Genomic DNA, 18804 nt, shown 5'->3' on the forward strand with positions numbered 1-18804 from the left:
ATAATGTTTTATTTGTTTGTTTGTTTGTTTTTTTTTAAAGACCTTAAAGTCCAGTTAGCCAGAAGACTGTGTCGCTTTTTTAACCCAAACCAACTTTGGCGGTTTGATCCAAGTAAGCAAGGGAGCAACTTATGCTGACAGCCTAAAAAGACTCAAAATATTCTCTTTTAAAACCCACAACAGTCAAATACAAAGCCACAGGCAATAATGAGTAATGTCCACGTGTTAATTTTATTCAGACATGAGCATGTTCAACATGAGTTTTGGGATATTGTGCCAGCTTAAATTTAACTGGCTGGTTTAATCATGACTGCGACACAAAAAGCATAGTAAGCAATTTAATAAAATGAGAAACAAAATGCAACTTCAACATCTTTGGAGGGATGTTTTCTAATTTCAGGGTGATAGTCACAGAGCTCATGCAGCTGCCAGTCATCACCAAACTAATCAATGACTTATGCAGTGAAGGAAAGATGTAATGATAGGATATCCAGACAAAGGTAGGAGTGGCGGCCGTCCAGCGCTGCAGTGAAGCGACCTGTGTGAGTGCAGTGGAGCTCTTATTAATGGAGGTGTGAGGGTCTCTATCAGCACAGTGAACTGTTGACCCCGACAAAGGGAAGGAAGTACTCGGCCAGCTGCACGCCATTTTTCATCTCTCTGATGGACCTCAAAAGAGAGACATGGAGGGGGAGAGAGAGAGAGAGAGAGAGAGAGAGAGAGAGAGAGAGAGAGAGAAGCAGGTCCAATAATAAAAAGAAGTTGGCCCTGTGAAGTGCAGCGAAGTGTTGGATGGAGGCCTCCTAAGCCGTGACCTCTATGATTTTAAAGACCATCAAGCTCACCTCATTAATCAAAGCCTGATTCGTATCATAGTCATCCCCCCAAAAGCCCCCACCTCAGCCAGGTCCTTATTGCACTTAGTCATTTTTCACAGGAGGTTCATGGGAAGATGAGGATCCTCAGGTTGCCGCGCAGTTCAAGAGATGAAATGTTGGGGTAGGTGCGTGTTTGATTTTTGCCTGTCTGCTTGTGTGCATGTGTGCTGTGTGTTTGCATCAAAGACAGCAGGAAGTCAAGATCACGGTCCATGAAAAGATGACACATACGCTTAATGATGCATTATATCAGCACTCATTAAAGAGGAACTCAGTTTCACGCATCAGAGTCTGTTTACGGGTCTTCAGGAGTCCCACTGCATGTACAGCAATCTTAAACAGCCTGAACGAGCAGCAGATATGATTTGTAATAAATAAGGAAACTGTCTGTAATTTTACTCTTGTGTGAATCTGCCATGTTTGTAATTTGTAATGTAAAAATTCCTGTGCAAATGACCTACCGCATTTTGGTGAAACAGAAGTTCTAATTATAGAACTCACGAGCAAATTGGAGTTCAGGAGTAATGTGTTTCTGGCATGCGATTTCCTGTCCTCCTGGGCGTCAGATTTTCCTCTTCCTCCTGCAAAGAAGAATGGAGGCAGTTGCAGAATTTGTTGAGAAATGTTTTGAGGGCAGTTTCAGTGTAATCAGCAAGCTTTGCTTTGTTTAATCAGGAAGTGACAAATTGCAAAATCTTCTCCAAATATATTTATGGATCATAAAAAAAAAGTTGCTAAAGTTTAGATGCCCACTTTCTGCAAATCAAACGCAACCAAAATATGCTCTACCTTCATAAACATGCGTGTATTAAGTGTTGATTCAGTCCAGTGTGATTGCTCTGTTTGATCAAGAGAAGCGAAAGAGAGGGTGCGAGAGAGAGGGAGAGGAAAAATGAGCCTGCCAGTGGTTAATTGAGCATACAGATTCCTAATGTGTCAGGCGGTGGCCTCGCAGATGAGGGATGGCACTTTTTTACGATGCATCTTCCTTTGTTTCCTCTTTAAGGCTAATGAAGTCGGCCTTCCAGTCACCACCTGGGCCAGACACTCAGACACCAGGGACACTCTCACATCCCATTCACAAAGTCTAACAGCGAGTCATCATCTTCAACGCCCCCCCCCCCAGCCTCCACCTTCCACCCCGAGCCAGCCCAAAGACAAATACACACACGCAATGACACACAGCCTCAAACGCAAGCGGGCTCGCACACAGACTGTATATGAGAATGCATGCACGTACACACAAGCTGGGTTATTAGCTGGACGTTTGTGATAAACTCACACTCTGGGCTGATGTTTACAGCATATTCATTATCAAAGCCGCAGACCTGTTTATTTTTACTGTCTCAAAACAGCAAGCATCCATTATCCAAAGATTTTTTTTTTTGTTTTTTTGTCTCTCCGGCTTGTCTTTTTTTCCTACATGCCTTTAGGTCACCCACTAATGAGCTTAACACTGAGGAAACGTGGAAGCGATTAGACGAGGCTTGGCTGTTCGAGCAACGGGGTGATGATATTGTACCTTATGATTACACGCATTTATATCAAGAGAAACAAGAGGAGAGATGGGGAAAGCTAGAGGGTCCGCAGCTTTTCACACTCCAGTTCCAGCTGGGTGACTTCACACGGGTTCTCCCGTGTGCGAGCAACTGGTGAATGACGATCACTGCGGTTGGCAGCCTCGCACTCCCTCCTTATCCTTGTTCTGCTTTATCAAGGTGAGCCTAAACCTCCTTCAGTCTCTTTTGCTGTGGCAGCTCAGGCCAAGCAGCTCTGGTCATCCAAACATGTTCAAGGTGCTCCATGACCATATGTTTGCTCATTGGGGAGCGGAGCAGGGAAGGGCTGGATTCTATGACCTTCACCCAGGTTGAGCAATGAATACTCCAGGCTCCGCTCGCTTGGGTTCATGCCAGGTGAGCACAGTAGTCGAGCATCCCAGACATGCAACCGGAGCCCGGCAAGCATTTGACGGCTGCAGACGCACAGAAGGTGGAGAATGACAGTGGGTGGAAACTGGGGAAAACTTAACTAGTTCTCTGCTCGGTGGAATTCGGGTTTGTCCAAACTAGTGTTTAATGGCTGGTAGAATTTTCCAAACCTGCAGAGGGCCATCGGACAGTCATTCACTTGATGTTAAAGTGGGACAAAGTTGGGAATGTCAAGGTTTCCACGCACAGAAGCACAACAGCAAAAAGCTCACATATGTGCTTGATCTCAAGAATTAAAATGTTTTGGGCAGATTCTCTTTGAAACTAAAGAAAAGGGTTTGAGTTTAATGCCACTGCCATCCACTGCTGAGTCTCTGTTGGGAAACAAAACCGCTTCTGCTTCTCACGAGTTGTGACATGATATGCCGTGCATGGCATACATAGTACATTTCCTTTACTGTAAATCCAAATCCAACTTCCATTTTGACTTTCATTGTTTGATATCAATTCCCTATTTAGCAATATTCATCATTGTAGCACGAATGCCTCAGACAGTAGCGACACTTCCCTGTTTTAGTTCTTTTGGGTTGTAGGCAAAAGTGCTGCGGTTTTACAAACAATCTGTGCCAGGATTATAACAATTATCAGTGCATTTCAGTTTCAGTTTGAGCACTTTCATGGTCAGAGTCAGGGCCAAAATTAAAAAGATATAAAAGTTTAAAAATGCAATAATTAATTATGTCTCCTTCAAATTAAATATTGTTATGTTTAATATTTTAAATAGAAATATATCCGGAGAATATTCATAAATCATGATGAATAATAAATATAAAATCATAGATCATTTAGTCACATTGTTGTTGATACTTCTATGTAAATCCTTCTATATGCAATTTCTCTACTTTTTCTACATTTTAAATTTCAGCTCACTTAAAAGCTTTAAAAGTGCATTAGTTAAATTTCATTGTTCCCTGGTGAACTTCTCCTGACAATATTTGAATTAATTGTTTAGTTTCAGCTTCTTTTAATATATACTGCGTCTTGAATTATAACATCTGCATGGGGGCAAAATAAACAACAGATTAAACTTGTGCTGATAACTCAAAATGTCTGCACAGCCGAGCCAGCGAGGGATCATTCTGGGGAGGGAAAGGGCTGAAGGAAAACGCCATTACTCTCCAGATAATTTAAACATGTGTTGGCATTTATCTTGGTGGTCCATGTCCGAACACTAATGACAAACTCTTGTTATTAGTGGACTGAATCAAAGCCAAAGGCATGCCCACCCAAAACTTAATCCGTTAATGTTCCCCACTCTATAATTTGGTATTACGAAAAAATACACTCCATGCATATGTACAGTAGTTCTTCAAAGTAGTGTAAATACAGAGTAGCACAACACATAGTGGACATGTTTTTTTTTTTTGTTTTTTTTATCTTCCTCTTCCTTCCCCCGTCTCTCTTTCTCTCTCTGTACCAGTCTTCTGACATCAAACTTTACTTTCGTGGGAAGATTAAATATTTCTGCTTGAGAACACCCTTTAAACTATGAAATGACTGCTGTCACTGACAGACAGACCCCCCTTGTATACACACACACACACACACACGCACACACACACACACACACACACACACACACACACACCACGCTCCCCTGATTTTGGATGGATAGATGGTTGGGGAGAGGAGGAAGGGGTGGTGGTGGTGGTGGGTGGGGGAGTTGGGCTGAAATATATAATCTCCTGAAAAGAATGAGGCCCTCTGGGATTTTCTCAAAGTGGCCCCTCTTTGCGCTGGGGCTGGAGGAGAGTGGGTGAGTGCTGGTGGTGTGGGTCGAGGGGGGGGGCTACAACATGGCCACTCCACACTGTAACCTGAGCCAGAAGGGGGCCAATCTGTCAAATAATTAGCTGTTGCCCAGCACAAAGGTTTTATTTGCAGGAATTTCATCGAGGCAGGATTGAATAATATGTCTGTGTATTGTGCGGGGTCATGGGAACATCATCTCTTACTGGTGGGCCATAAAAGATGGCTAAATGATAATGAGAAAAGGCTCCGGTAATTCAGTTCCTCAAGCCTTGGTTTCCATCCCTCCCCCCTTCTCTCCTCCTTTCTCTCAGTCTTTCTTTCCTTCTCTCTGCTCAGCTAATTGCGGAACTTCATGTTGATGTTGAAGTGATTTTATTCAGCGTGCAGGAAAACACATGCTGACGTATGATTTAAACAGCAGATAATCACATTTTTCCACTTATTCATTATTTGGTATAGAATTCAGGAATGAGAAGTTGTCTTTTTACTGTGGATAAGCAATAATAATAATGTATTTTGCAAAGCAATAAAAAGTGATACATGAATTAGGGTGTTAAGGGTGTGCTGTCTTCTGCCGTCATTAAATATAAAGAGATTAAATATGAAGACAAAAGGCGGCAGAGAGAAAAACATTTTTACCAGATCATATCAAAGACTTTCCTCTAATCCCTTTAATATTTATTGATTGCTAAACCATAAATGAATAGATAATCAGCAGCACGTGCCTCCCACTCCCAAACCCACTGGCTCAGTTGTCTTTTTGGATGTTGACCTCTGACCTCTGAGAGCAGCCAACCAGGAAGTGGATAGTGTTAAAAGGGATTGATTAGTTTGTGGTCTATAGATGATTGTTTATATCATTCCATACTGGAGGTTTGACCTGTGGTGACCCCTCTGTGGACCAATCCGCTGAGAGCCATGACCTGCATCCATTTGCAACAGCGCTAATTAGCTTTGACGGGCCTCGGTTTTGGGTCGGGGTTGTAAAATGAAGCCCTGCAGTGCCCTGATTGAAGAAAGACGCGGCGCGGCTACTCCACTTCATGCCTACCATTTCCTCCTGCCGAATGTCAAACACATTAAACTTAATGTACCAGCAAATCTTACTCAATTATTTGTATGTTGTTGAGGTGTGCGCGCGCGTGTTTATGTGCGTGTCTGGTGGCCCTAAATGGTGTTCATATGTCAGTGTATGTTCAGCTGTCTAAGCACACTCAAGCATGCTGGTGTTTACATGTTCGAGGGGGATGAAGAGGGAGAGACAGAGTTTGCCGTTTCACTGGTATGTCCATGTGGGATGAGGTTACACATCCTGCAACACATTGCAGAGGGATGAGGAAACTTGCTTTTAAGTAAAATAATTGGATTATTGCATCCTGTGATCTCGCTAATTATAATGAAAGCAAGCTTACAATTTTCCAATTATTATTCTATGCCGATTCTGTTCCTCTCTAATAAAGAGGAGCACTGATGCAAAACAAAATGCCAGGACTCCATTTCCTGCCTGTGCCTTAGAGCTATTCAGAGATGAGGGACATACACACCCTCCAAATATCACCCCAACACCCTACATGAAACATCTGACTACAGAACATACACAGCTCCCAAAATGACATGTGATAGTATGCAAATTGTTGCCGTGTGCAGCAATCTTGATGATTTTAAGAAAAATATTGATGTGCCTTTAAAATACACAAGATCCAACATGAAATTCTTGAAGTTCCTAATATTTATGTCAGTTTGAAACTGTGCAAGCCGTAATGTGTGAAATCACAAGGACCGTCCAGTATAGTTTATGTGATTTATTCTCCGCTGTGTCCTTGGTTACCAGGCATCAAAACGACATGAGTCACTGACTCTGCCTCTGACAAATCATTGTATTCAATCTCCTCCCCTGGCAGTATCTTCCACTCTCTCACGGCTCCTCCTCCTCCACATGCACAAGCACACACACACACGCACTAGCACACACACGCTCGTGCCTCTCGGTATCAGTCACTTATACCTCTCCATGCCCTGTCTGTCAGTCTTCCACCAAATTCCCTGGATCACAGTACATCTGACAGTATTTCATCTTGGATTTGAGGATAAGTGAGAGGATTTCAGTTCAAGCTCAGAGCTTAGCATGAAAACGCCGCTCAGTGTGAAAAGCTAAGGGTTTACACAATGTGGGATCCCCCCATCCCCACCCTCACCCCAGCCTTTTTCCCCCCTCCTATGTCGCTCCCTCGCCCTCTCTCTCCTTCCCTTTTTGCAGGCTTTGTTGATTTAGCTGTGAGTGGCTGCCTGACACAACATTGGCTAACTCCTCAAGGAGCTAAATACAGCTAACCCCGTTGCATAGTTATTCTATCACTGGACTCTGAGGGGAACACAAAAAGGATGTATTTTAATTAAGCAAAACCCAGGGGCTTCAGCATTACTATAACCACACAAAAGTGGAGACAGTGAGATGAGGAAAACAGTGAGGATGGAGAGAAATTGTAATGTTTGAAGCAGTGCTGCATGATGCACCAGGTTACTGAAAAATAATGCACATTCTTGTACTGACCCCTGTGTTTGGACATTTATAGGACTTTGATGGCCAGGAGGATAGGTGATATTTTGTGCATACTGTATCAATGTACATCAGTGCTGAACAACACCAAATGCATGTCCCTAATCAATGAAGCCAGTATGTGGTCAGAATTATAGCACTGCAACTCTAATCCCACTTGAAACAAAATGAGAGGGACTTCATCTGAAGTTGCTAACAAATGCCACGATAAGACCAAAACTAATCATGAACTGATCGCATTAACAGTGTGTGCAGACAAGGCTTGACATTCCTCTGTGCCACAGAGCTCCACTATTGTCCAAAACCATATCAGTGTCCCACACTGTTGCACTGGGTGACACGTTCCTTAATTACCATGAACAAACGCATTGTAGTTGATTTTCAGTCAGTCCCACACACACCACCCTGCTACTGTAAATATCAGCAAATGTGTATGGATGCACAACAAACAAATTCAACAAATTCAATTTTTACTCCTGTTTGAGTAACATTTGCTAAAATCTGCTGCGCCCAGCTGTCAGCAAATAAGTTTGCCTACAAAGCAAAACAAACAATGTATACGTTCTATATATGTGACCCCCATAAAAAAACAGTTCCTTCTTCAGCAGGTGGGCTCGGGGCCACAAGGATTAGCAGATGGACTAACACATTGTTGGTTTTAGTCTTCTCTCACATTTTGCTGACAATAAGAAAAATCAAAAATAACAGCCGATCCTTTAAGTGTGATATTTTGGGACCATTACTGTCATTATACATTGTGGTGGACAGCAGTGATCCTGCCTGGTTGTCTCTACAGAAGAAGATGAATATATTGGGAGTGATTTATTATTTTTTTTTTTTTTCACATTCACCACCTTTCATGATAAAATGTAGCTCTAATTTTATACTGGAAGGACTCGAAGCCTTTAAGACACAGCATGAAAACAAGTGTTTAGTCATGTTCCTCTATCTCCATTTGGCTCAGTAAGGTTACTCTGTACTGTACTGTCTGTAATAAAACAACCGTTTGCATTAAAAGTAGCTTTGTTTTTTTTGTTTTTTTTTTAATTTTGTGGTCTCTAGTGTAAAACAATGCAAAAGATTTCCAATAAGACAACAGACCCAGTAAAACACAGTGAAATGGCTTACATAAACTGTCGGTCTTCCTGGTTAAATCTGATTTACATATAATTATAGTAATTACACTAATGCCTTCAAATTTCTGTTATTATGATTTATTTCCATGCAACAGTATATTGACTCTGTCTGCTTGTGTGTGCAGCACATTTTCCTGCAGCATACTTGTCTAACAGATTCTAATAACAGGTGAAGGGTTAGAGTGGACCCCCCTACACACGCGCACAAATATCTGCAGCATAGGTTAACCCTGGAAATAAAGAAATAAAGGCATTACATGGAGAACCTGAGGAGAATCTTGAATGCCAGTTGGCTGTAGGAAAGATGGATTGCCTGAATTCTCCACCAATCACCAAACAACACATTGGCTGCAGCATTGATTGATGAAGTATTTAAGTCGTCAATCTCGCATCACCTGCTTTTCTTGTCCACCCCCTGCCCACCCCCACCCACCCCAAAATGGCAGCAGAAAAGCTATGCTGTGTCTGCAGATCAGATGAACCCTGACCGATGGAGAACTTTGCAGCCTTTGGGATCAAAATCCTAAAAAGCTTGCGATGAGCCTGAATACACGTAAGCATATTGTACTGTACAACCTGTTCCAAACCGTTCACCGCAGAGAAGTGAGAGGAAGATGCACAGCTTGGGTCAAACAGAGGACTGGCATGGAGTCTGTGCTTATGTGTGTTTCAACCTTCCATATTAATGCAGCTGTTTTCCAAACTGCACATTGTACCTCCACCGCCATCCTTGCACAACTTTGTGATAGGCCTCAGTGTATATAACTCAGCCCAATGCTATTGATTACAAATCATGATTAACAATAATTATATTGACAGAAATGGAACATTAGCCCTCACCTCTGACCTTATTTGCAGACCTCTTTGTACTCTATGATGTATTCAATATCATAATCATGCTTGAGTACACTTGGTTTGAAAAAAAGGAGGGGGGATCAATGAAAGTGCATTCATAAGCAGAGAGAAAACATCACACCTGCAGATATTGTGTTGACAGTGCATTGGAGAGCAAACACAGAGCTGCTGTCCTCTTGGACTTATGCTGAAGAGGCCATTGATCCACCAGTTAACCTATTCTCCTGCATCAGTACAGCAGCAAGCCGTCGGAGGAAAGCCACCTTCCCCCCACCTCAGCCATTGTTTCCCTCCACTAATATGATACCCCCTGAAGGTTCTCCACAGACCTCATTTCTAATCAATGCATGTGGTTGGTGGGATCATCCTGTCTCTGCAAATTAATGACTTCACTTTTTTCTGTGGTTTCATTCCATTGATTTGTTTTATTAGCCCATTGATCTCCATGCACTCCCCTCCTCAACCCATCCTCTGCCTCACCCAGCCCCAACCCTCTGCTTCCTCTTTGCTTATCAATATGAGAGCTGATGGCATCAATTCTGCAAAAACTGTTCGCTAACCGGTGACTTCGGAAAAAGGAAACGTATGTGTGGGAGTGGAGAGCAGTGCATCCTGATGGGACGAGGCTAACTCTTGTTGTCAAGCATGACGTAGATTTGTGCTATTTTGTGAAAAAAAACAAAAAACAAAACAAGAAACCTTTCAAACTACCTGCTTCCCTTTCTTTCTTTCTTTCTTTCTTTCTTTCTTTCTTTCTTTCTTTCTTTCTTTCTTTCTTTCTTTTTGTTGATTGTGAAATGCAAGGAACTCTCAAGGTTTTTTCAAGTTTTCTGTGGGTCGCAAATATGAATATCCAGACCAAAGTAATCTGGTTTTATTAGTTTAATACAACTGTCATGGTCTAAATCACTTAGACGTTCATCTGGTCAGGGCTCGGCGGTCTTATTAACAGCCATATCTAACTCTCTCCCCTATAATTCCCTTTGAGATCTGAACAAAAGGATAGGAAGTACTTTACTCCGACAAGTCAGACTTCACTTCACAGGAGGAATTACAGCTTTTCATTTTCTGTCACTGGAGCGTTTTAGTGAGGTGCCCCACTAGCATAACGATGTTCTTTCTCTCTTCTTTTATGACTTGAACCATGCACAAAGAGTTGATTCACGGTAATTACATGTGAAAACACAAATGTCGACGTGTATATGTGAAGTTTAGAGTACGCTCGCTGAGAGAGAGTCGCAAAAGTACACACACTGGATATTCTGATACTGAAAGAAATGTAGAGTCAGAGACAAAGACTTAGACTCTGGAGAGAAACAAAAACATACAAAGATCCTTCAAGGGAATAAATTCAAATGTGTTGCTGTTCAGGTTAGCCCCACGTCCATCAGCGCTTCTGTCTGATTCCATTAGGATAAACACTGTTTGCATTCCTGGATGACCGCAGTTACACATTGTCTTCCCATGGCCACTGCGGTATTATTCCTGTCCTCCGTAAGCCATCAAATAGTGACACATGCCGTCTAAGAAAACAAGCTGAAGTAATACTGGAGGCCGTAAAATGTCTGGCCCCACCCATCCTCCCTCCTCATTCACAGCTCCATCCTCCAATCCTCTCTGTAGCTCTCCTGCTATCCAAGAGCTGTAACTCCTCGGTTTGTACTGTGAATACATGCAATATTGTTAGATCAAAACAGGCTGTCAAACTGAGGAAGCATCAAAACTTGTAGCAGCAAGTGCAGGAAGCAAAACTATAGCTGAATCAAACCTGCAATGTGCAATTGTGAGGATGTATGGTGCCTGAAATGGTGAGTTTCTTTAGTAAGATATGACTAAATCTTGACAGTGTCCATGTTCAAAGATGAGAGCGAGACTATCAAGCACCCCACCCCACCCCACCAAACTGCATGTTTATCCAGCTTGTGGGAATTCCTGTTCCTCAGGAGGGATCTGGAGTCGTCACGACTGGCGATGTTCCCGTCCCACCCTGCCGGCCTCTTTCATGGATATCACATCCCACACAGATAGACGATTACTCACTTTCTCTCTACTTAGACATTACACTGCTGTCCTGGCAGCGGGAGAGATGGCTTGTGTGTTTATATTTACAAATAACAGCGAAGTGAACCCTCGCAAAACTATGCAGACCAACACATGCAAACACGTAGACTAAGTTTATATTTTAGCCATTCAGGCTAAAGCAACGACACTTACGCACACACACAATTTCATGTTTTTATTTTAAAGGGGCACTCGGCTGATTTTACGCCTGAAGTTCAGTGTACTCATCATGAGTAGTTCTACTTAGCCTGTTGCGAAATGTCTCCTGTGCCTCTGGAAGGGGATTTCCGAAGTTTTAAAAAACAAGTGACAATGTTATCGAGGTCATCTCCATATGGGCTTGAGAATTAAACATTGTCTAACAGAGAGAGACTTACAAACTGGAGAAGTGGGGTTTGAGTCAGCGGAATGTGCCAAAAGAAGGACATCTGAGTTGCATTGTGGGAAATGAAGGATGAGGAGTCTTTTTTTGTTTCTTTTGTGATTCCGCCATTTTTTGAAAATGTAACACCAAATCAAATTACAGGAGGAGCGCTTTAAAACAAACAAAAAATTATACGAGAACTTAAAAGCATGATTGGACCTGATTTTTTTTTTTTTTTTTTTTAACATATTTACATCAGTAAATAGACTTTACATGTGCACTTCCTGAAACCATTCACACATATTTACCTTCATGGACCTCTAACTTCCATCATCTTGGTACTATTATCTATAATTTATACCCCGCATTCCGGTCATAAAGATTTATCTCTGTGATTAAATGTGGTACACTATTCACCACAGAAACAGGTAGGTAACTCTAGGTGGATTTAGCCTGCGCTACATCGCTGCATCTCTCTCCTGTCTTTACATAAATCCTTTCAGGGCTTCTGGCAGCAGTTTCCTGCTCTTTCATCTGGCTCCCTTGTGGTAGGACTATTAGCCCGGCCTGTATACCTGCAAGTGTTTGGGAGGCAGCTGGCTCTGGACGCTCGGTGCCTGCACGGGCCCAGGGGCTGCTGGGACCTGGGAACGCTGGCACCAAATACCGATGGGTAATTAGACCTTCATTCAAGAGCAAATGTGGCAAGCATTAGACACAAGGCTCTTTCCGGTTCAATTCATATCTCCCTCCTTCCTTCCTTCCTTCCTTCCTTCCTTCCTTCCTTCCTTCCTTCCTTCCTTCCTTCCTTCCTTTCCATCCTAGCAACCTTCACATCTTCACTGCTTTCCCTTTTTCTCTTGTTTTTGTTTGTCCACTCTTGGACAATTCTTGATCTCAGGCCAATATCTTCGAGATTGTCTTAGATGTGGAAATTTGGGGTCTACCAGGGAGACAAAAACCTGTCAGTCAATGAGAACAAAATGACTCTAATTTCTGTCATTTTGAAAATCAAAGCCAATTAGTTTGACTAGAAAAGGACATTTTGGAAACCAGGATTATTCAAAACAGCAATCTAACAGCACTTGCCTTTGTAGTTTTAATTTGTTACCCCAAATATACTTAATTTAACTAGCAAAGCAAATTATTAGAGATATTAAAGTTTAATCGTTCTTGCTCACTAAATGATTTTCAGGAAAATGGCATTTTAGATTTTGTTTGTGTTAAAATTAAAATAGAAGTCAGCCATGAAAGACGTAAGTACTATCTACGCATTCACAATAGACATGTTCATTAATGAAAGCTGAAGTGCAGAATAACAGCCTACCCACTTTAAAGCATTTATGAAAAAAACATAATGCTTTTATAGTTTCTAGTTCTCACCACAGTCTCAGGTACACGATTGGCTTGACATGATAGGAGTTGAATATATTTATATGACTAAGTCGATATCATGTAATGTGCCACTTTGTCTGTGTCAGTTGTGAGAAACATGACAGCGGTTGCTTCTCATGTGAGAGGAAAACTATGTGAGGCCCCTTCTAGTTTTGTGGTGAAAGGTGACATAACCCATAATTCCACTCAAACCACAATGTCCTTTTATCGGACGTTCCTCTCTAATACTGCAAGGGTGGTTCACATGACACAAAGCAGTCACAAATGACAGAACTGCCATAGATGAGAGTGGTCAGTATTGAATGACTAAATAAGACATTAGATAAATAATTAGTTGAATTAAAAATGTAATATTCTATCCGAAGAAACAGCTGTATTGGAAAATAATTTAAGAAACTCAACTTTTAATTTCATTTTATTTCTCCAGCTTCTGTTGGCGAGGAAAAAAGTTACGTACATCAGCTCTAACTAGCTAAGCTGGTTTGTAACGTGGCAGACAGAACTCAAAGCATTAATCATTGTATGATTCAGATATTATTACAGATATCTGTTGTTAATCTATAGTCGTAGCCTTGTGCATCTTATTAACCTGCCAATTCGTATGATGATCAAATATGTGATAAAATAAGCGCACACTTAATTGCGACCATGGCACAAACCATGGCAACAAAGTGTGTCCCAGTTGGATTCATCTGTTTTTGTTTTTTTTGTGTCCCCTGGAAAAAGATCCGTTGTTGTCATCTGTGCTACCTGCAGTGCGCTACTGTATTTGTTTGGTTGCACATACTGATTAGGCCAAAATGTAGCATGCAGTGTGCACACAAAGGCAATATCTGCAGTATGCCAAAAATATCCAGATGTCGTGTTCCATGTGAATGTTTGAACATTAAATCAACGGTGTAGTTTCTGAATATTGGCAGTGTAATGAAAACTGATGATGAGTTGAAAAAGTGCAACATTTTCAGAGTTGTAAAGCTCTGTAAGTGCCTGCGGGTGTAGCTATCACCAGCCAGCCAGTCACGCTCACAGACCCGACTTACCGCACAGTCACACAGAACACTGCAGCCAATACAGCAGACTTCAGCAACAATGGCAGAGGACAGCCAGGCCCACAACTGAAAGATATTTCTCATTTCATACCAATGTTATTCTTTCATTACATTACATTTTTGATGTATTTGAAATTATGCAGCTATTGCCAAAGAGGACAACATGACCAAACCAACGTGGGCATTAACGTGGACAAAAATTCCATCGATTATCAAGTTTCATGAAAAGGCACCGAGCTGGATTGGAGCAAGGACGACAAGGATAATGTTACGCTTCCAGAGCAATGGAAACACACACAGCGCCAACTCACGTTACATTCGCAGTGAAATAACTCTGCTGAATCTGGTTCCTTCAAATGGTCAGATTCATCCATCTTTCAGGTGAATGTTCATCTTTTGGAAAATGGTGAAAAAACACATTTATGATTTTTGTTTTTTAAGCATTTGCTATTGTTTACTTCTTCTTTTCAAACTCAGAAACCAGCTAAGTCTGGACGAGCGTACTGCAAAATAAATCAACTTTACAGTTTCATATTGCATAATGCTTTGAAAAACTGTATGCAGTATGTACTACTACAAGTGTATATTCTAAAATGAAAATGCCACAGAAAATAAAAGTGTTAATGAGAAAAGGCACATTTAAACAGAGATTTCAACTATAGCCATTTTGAAATGGAATGGAATAAAAAAGAAACTCCAGAAAAATATATTAGGTTTAATAATTTCTTAAATGATTTCACAATTTATTGCTTCATTGATATAGTTTATTCATCCATGTGCTTATTTATTTCATGATGTCTTATTTATGTAAAATTGAACACTTTGGGGTTCGGTAGAGAAGATACGAAATAGATTTTAATCAAAAATACTGAATTTTCTTATTAAATCATTGTGTCACAGGTGAGGGAGGCCTGAGCAGCCTGCCGGGCTGCTCTTTGCTGTGCAGTGAATGGAATCATAACGTTGGGGAGATGCTGCTTTTAGCGGTCAGGGAAAAACACTGGGTCCAAATTAGCATAAACAGAAACACAAAAGAAAAAGGGGAGAGGAACGAAACGGAAAATAGTGTTGTCAACACGACCCCCCGGTGAGGAATTTCAATTTCATATATCTAATTATCCCTGTCAGATGGAAAGAAGTGACAAAAAGCTGTCTTTGTTCTCGCTCTTTATCTCCCGCATCTCTCTCAATTAATTTCAGCATACGAATATGACTAATTGTCTCTGTGCAGCTCTGCAGCCACATAAATAATAATTTCGGCCCATGTTGGGGGGGTGGTGGATGTTCATGCATCAATTTATGATATTTGAACACAATGGATTGTGCATAATTCAGGTGATCACGTTAGCAGACCGATGCCACCTCTCTGTAGGCATCACCCTCTGCCCCTCAGTCTTGTAGCCCACATAATACCTCTATGCTTCCCCGCTTTTGTAAGCGAGAGCGTCATGTCTCTCATTTCTGTCATTGCAATTGTTTCTTTGTTTAGAGTGATGATATTAGCATCATAATCAGGCAGAAAGAACGAGGCAGCAGTGATGACTGATTTATGCATGGTTTGTGTGGAGAGACCAACAAAACCAGTCACCATCTACTGTGCATTTTAATCAGATATGCGCATGTTTATTATTTCAGGCATTCATGTGCTAACGAACTTGAAAAATCAGATTTCCCCAAATACACTACTTGAGTAGTAACGCTTCATCAATGGATTGCTTGTTAGCTTTTAATAACAGGCTCTTTTGTAACACTGAACAATCAGATATTGGTGGAAAGTAACAAAGTACATTTACTCAAGTACTGTACTTAAGTACAATTTTGAGGTACTTGTACTTAAGTATTTCCATTGTATGCTACTTTATACTTTTGCTCCGCCATATCTCACAGGGAGACATTGTACTTCCTACACCCCTACACTGCATTGATTACACTATTAATTATAATGTAATATGTAGATAAGCTGCCCAGCAGATGAAGTATGTAAAGTAGTTCAAATTTGCTCTGTCTTTATCAGCTTCAGCATTAAAGTGATGAATATACGAATGTGTCAATAATTATACTCCATTAATCTTTCTTGTGAAATTGGCCATGCGTTATAACGAGTACTTCGGCTTTCTGTAGTTTTATATTTTGATGTTTGTATTTTTACTTAAGTGAAAAATCTAGTGCAGGTCTAATGCAGTAACACAATATTTCTACATTGTGGTATTGCTACTTACTTTTAACCGAGTAGTTACAAAGGAAAGGCCATTGTTAATAAGTAGTCCCTGAATCACTGGAGGACTTATTGATAATGGTGAGTTACTCGAAAACAAATGGGGAGATATTATAGTAATCAATCACTGGATACGAACTAGTTCAGAAATATTTGTGAATCAACACACTGATCTCTTTCCTCTTGAGTACACTCAGATTAAGTATGAATCACCCACTGAGTGGCACCAGAGTAGAAATGACTCATTAGTTACTCATTACTTAATCAGTACTTACTTCTCGTGCACCCTCAAGTAAAGTGGCTCAGTACGCCGAGTACTTCAGTTGTCCCTCATGTTTCCATATTTACTGATGATATTCAGGAACTTCTTATTAATAATGCATATCAATAACCAGGTCATTCCTGATCGGTTCCTCTCTCGCTCCTTAGTTACCACGCACAGTTTTGTGTATCACATTGCAAGTTGTTACGGCTCTTTATACTGCTTGAATCTAAATGGCAGTGGCAAAGAAACACTCAGACTAGTCTTAATCAAAACTGAGTGTTTTTACCCTTCTTACAAATTGCTTTGCCATAAGAGTATTGCACTCTGGTTTACATTTAACTCACATCACAAGGTTTGTGACTCTGACAATGATTGTATAATTAATTGGTGTCCTATTCACTCCTAGAGACCTTGTCTTTTCCTGCGTCTCAAAAAAGAAAAGGAGGAAGGCCAAAAATATGCAATCCAGCTGAAAAGATGTTTTATCACTTATTGACACTGGCATAGAAAGCCCTTGAAGGATAGTGCTAAAGTGATGACATTTTTGATTCAATCAAATCCTGCAAAAACAAAAAACAATCACTAAAAACAACAACAACAAAAACCTAAACATAACCAGACAAACATTCAAAACTTGCCTAAACAAAGCAGCAGAGGAGTCGTGGTAGTCCAACCATGAAACTTACTCATTTACTCACGTGGGGGTCGGAGTGTGGGAGTGGGGGTGTGGGGGGGGGCTGGTATTGTTACATTTCATCGGACACAATCCTTCTCCGTGGTCTCATGACCACACCTCTCTCACTGTTTCTCTCTCTCTGTCCATCTCTGTCAGTTCAAAATGGCTTTGATGACATCACTGTTTGATACATCATTAAATCTATCTATCTATCTATCTATCTATCTATCTATCTATCTATCTATCTATCTATCTATCTATCTATCTATCTATCTATCTACAAAGATGGGCTAATAGGCCTGTGCTACATGCTTATGGGCTTGTTGAAACATGTTTTAACTTACCTCAGAAACATCACATGGTGCTCCAAGTTTAACTTAAAATGATCAGAGCTCAATGCACCACACTCGAATGCATTTGATTACATTTTTGATAAGATGAGTTAGGAGTGAATGACGTTGGCATTGCTGTCACTGCTGTCTCCATTGTCCATGAACATGTTGTCCAACCCTAAATAAATGAATGTCAATATGGGCTGATTCTACAGGTTGTTTATATTGGATTGGATTCAGTGAGGTTTCTGTCTTCTCTCTTTTTTTGTTTGAAACCCATTGTCATTGTATTTTAAAATTCTTGTTTATGCAATATCCGTCCATGGCAAATGCAGTGTGGTTAAACTCATGGGAAGACTGTGGCTACATTTAATAAAAAGGTGGCCGTTAATTGCAGGCAACTTCATAAGCTTACTTTCCGTCATACAGGCCATACTATGCCATGCTTTAACACTGACTGTCACTGAGTGTGATTCATGAGGTGCAATCATCCAACATGAGCATGATTCGTTGGGATACAGTGCTGGATTACTACCCTAGATGCCAATTAAGGTGCTAACACAATTGAACTACCAAACGTCTTTGGTTATATATTGAACCACAAAGAATATTTGGCTTCAGAGAAGAATGCAGAACAACCACGTAGCACACATACACTGTTAGCTTTGTCTCTTTAGATTCTGAATTGACTAAATGGTCCCATAAAGGAAACTTGTCAAATGAAAACTTGGTCGCCACACTTATAAATGTTGTTTGAAGTACCTGCAGCTGTTTTTTAATCACAATTCAGTCTAATAACTGACTGAAAAGTGGTGCTTTAGCTCCTCCCACTGGGGTTTAACTAAACCAATAAGATTACTTCTACCTCCAGCGTATCTCTTCCCATGAGAAATATTTGTGAAACATACATCCAGTATGCAAAAACACTGCTATGTAGAGGTTGTTACTGACGCCTTTTGCAGAGGAGACGGCATTCAGTTGCTCTTGGTGGAATAGACCATCATATCAAGAAAATGCAACTGGTCACTCGAATCCAGTTGTGTCATTCTGTCACAAAACTTTCCATACATACATGCATTCATTTGCATTTTTCCATCAACAGTCAAGTGTCTGCAAAAAAGACGATAACAAAAAGGAGAAAAAATTGATTTGCATTCGGTGTATAAATAGTTCCAGGACAAGGGCTGTTAAGTTTGAAATTAACATGTAAACAGTTGGAAAGTCTGCCCTGCTACCCCCCGCCTCCTTCTCCTTAACCCCCACCCCTGGTTCCCTTTT

At 40.9% G+C, this 18804-nt stretch overlaps 1 long non-coding RNA gene across 2 annotated transcripts in view; it reads right to left on the reverse strand.

Annotated features, from left to right (window-relative positions):
• Positions 1 to 213: 213 nt before the first annotated feature.
• LOC139334322 (uncharacterized) overlaps positions 214 to 18804 on the reverse strand; it is a 50771-nt gene continuing 32180 nt past the window's right edge. For both annotated transcript variants that reach the window (XR_011602374.1, XR_011602373.1), the window contains one exon: positions 214 to 1459. This is a non-coding gene — a long non-coding RNA (uncharacterized lncRNA). The remainder of the gene's footprint in view (positions 1460 to 18804) is intronic.

The sequence above is a fragment of the Chaetodon trifascialis genome, chromosome 7 (assembly GCF_039877785.1).
Source record: "Chaetodon trifascialis isolate fChaTrf1 chromosome 7, fChaTrf1.hap1, whole genome shotgun sequence".
NCBI lineage: Eukaryota > Metazoa > Chordata > Actinopteri > Chaetodontiformes > Chaetodontidae > Chaetodon > Chaetodon trifascialis.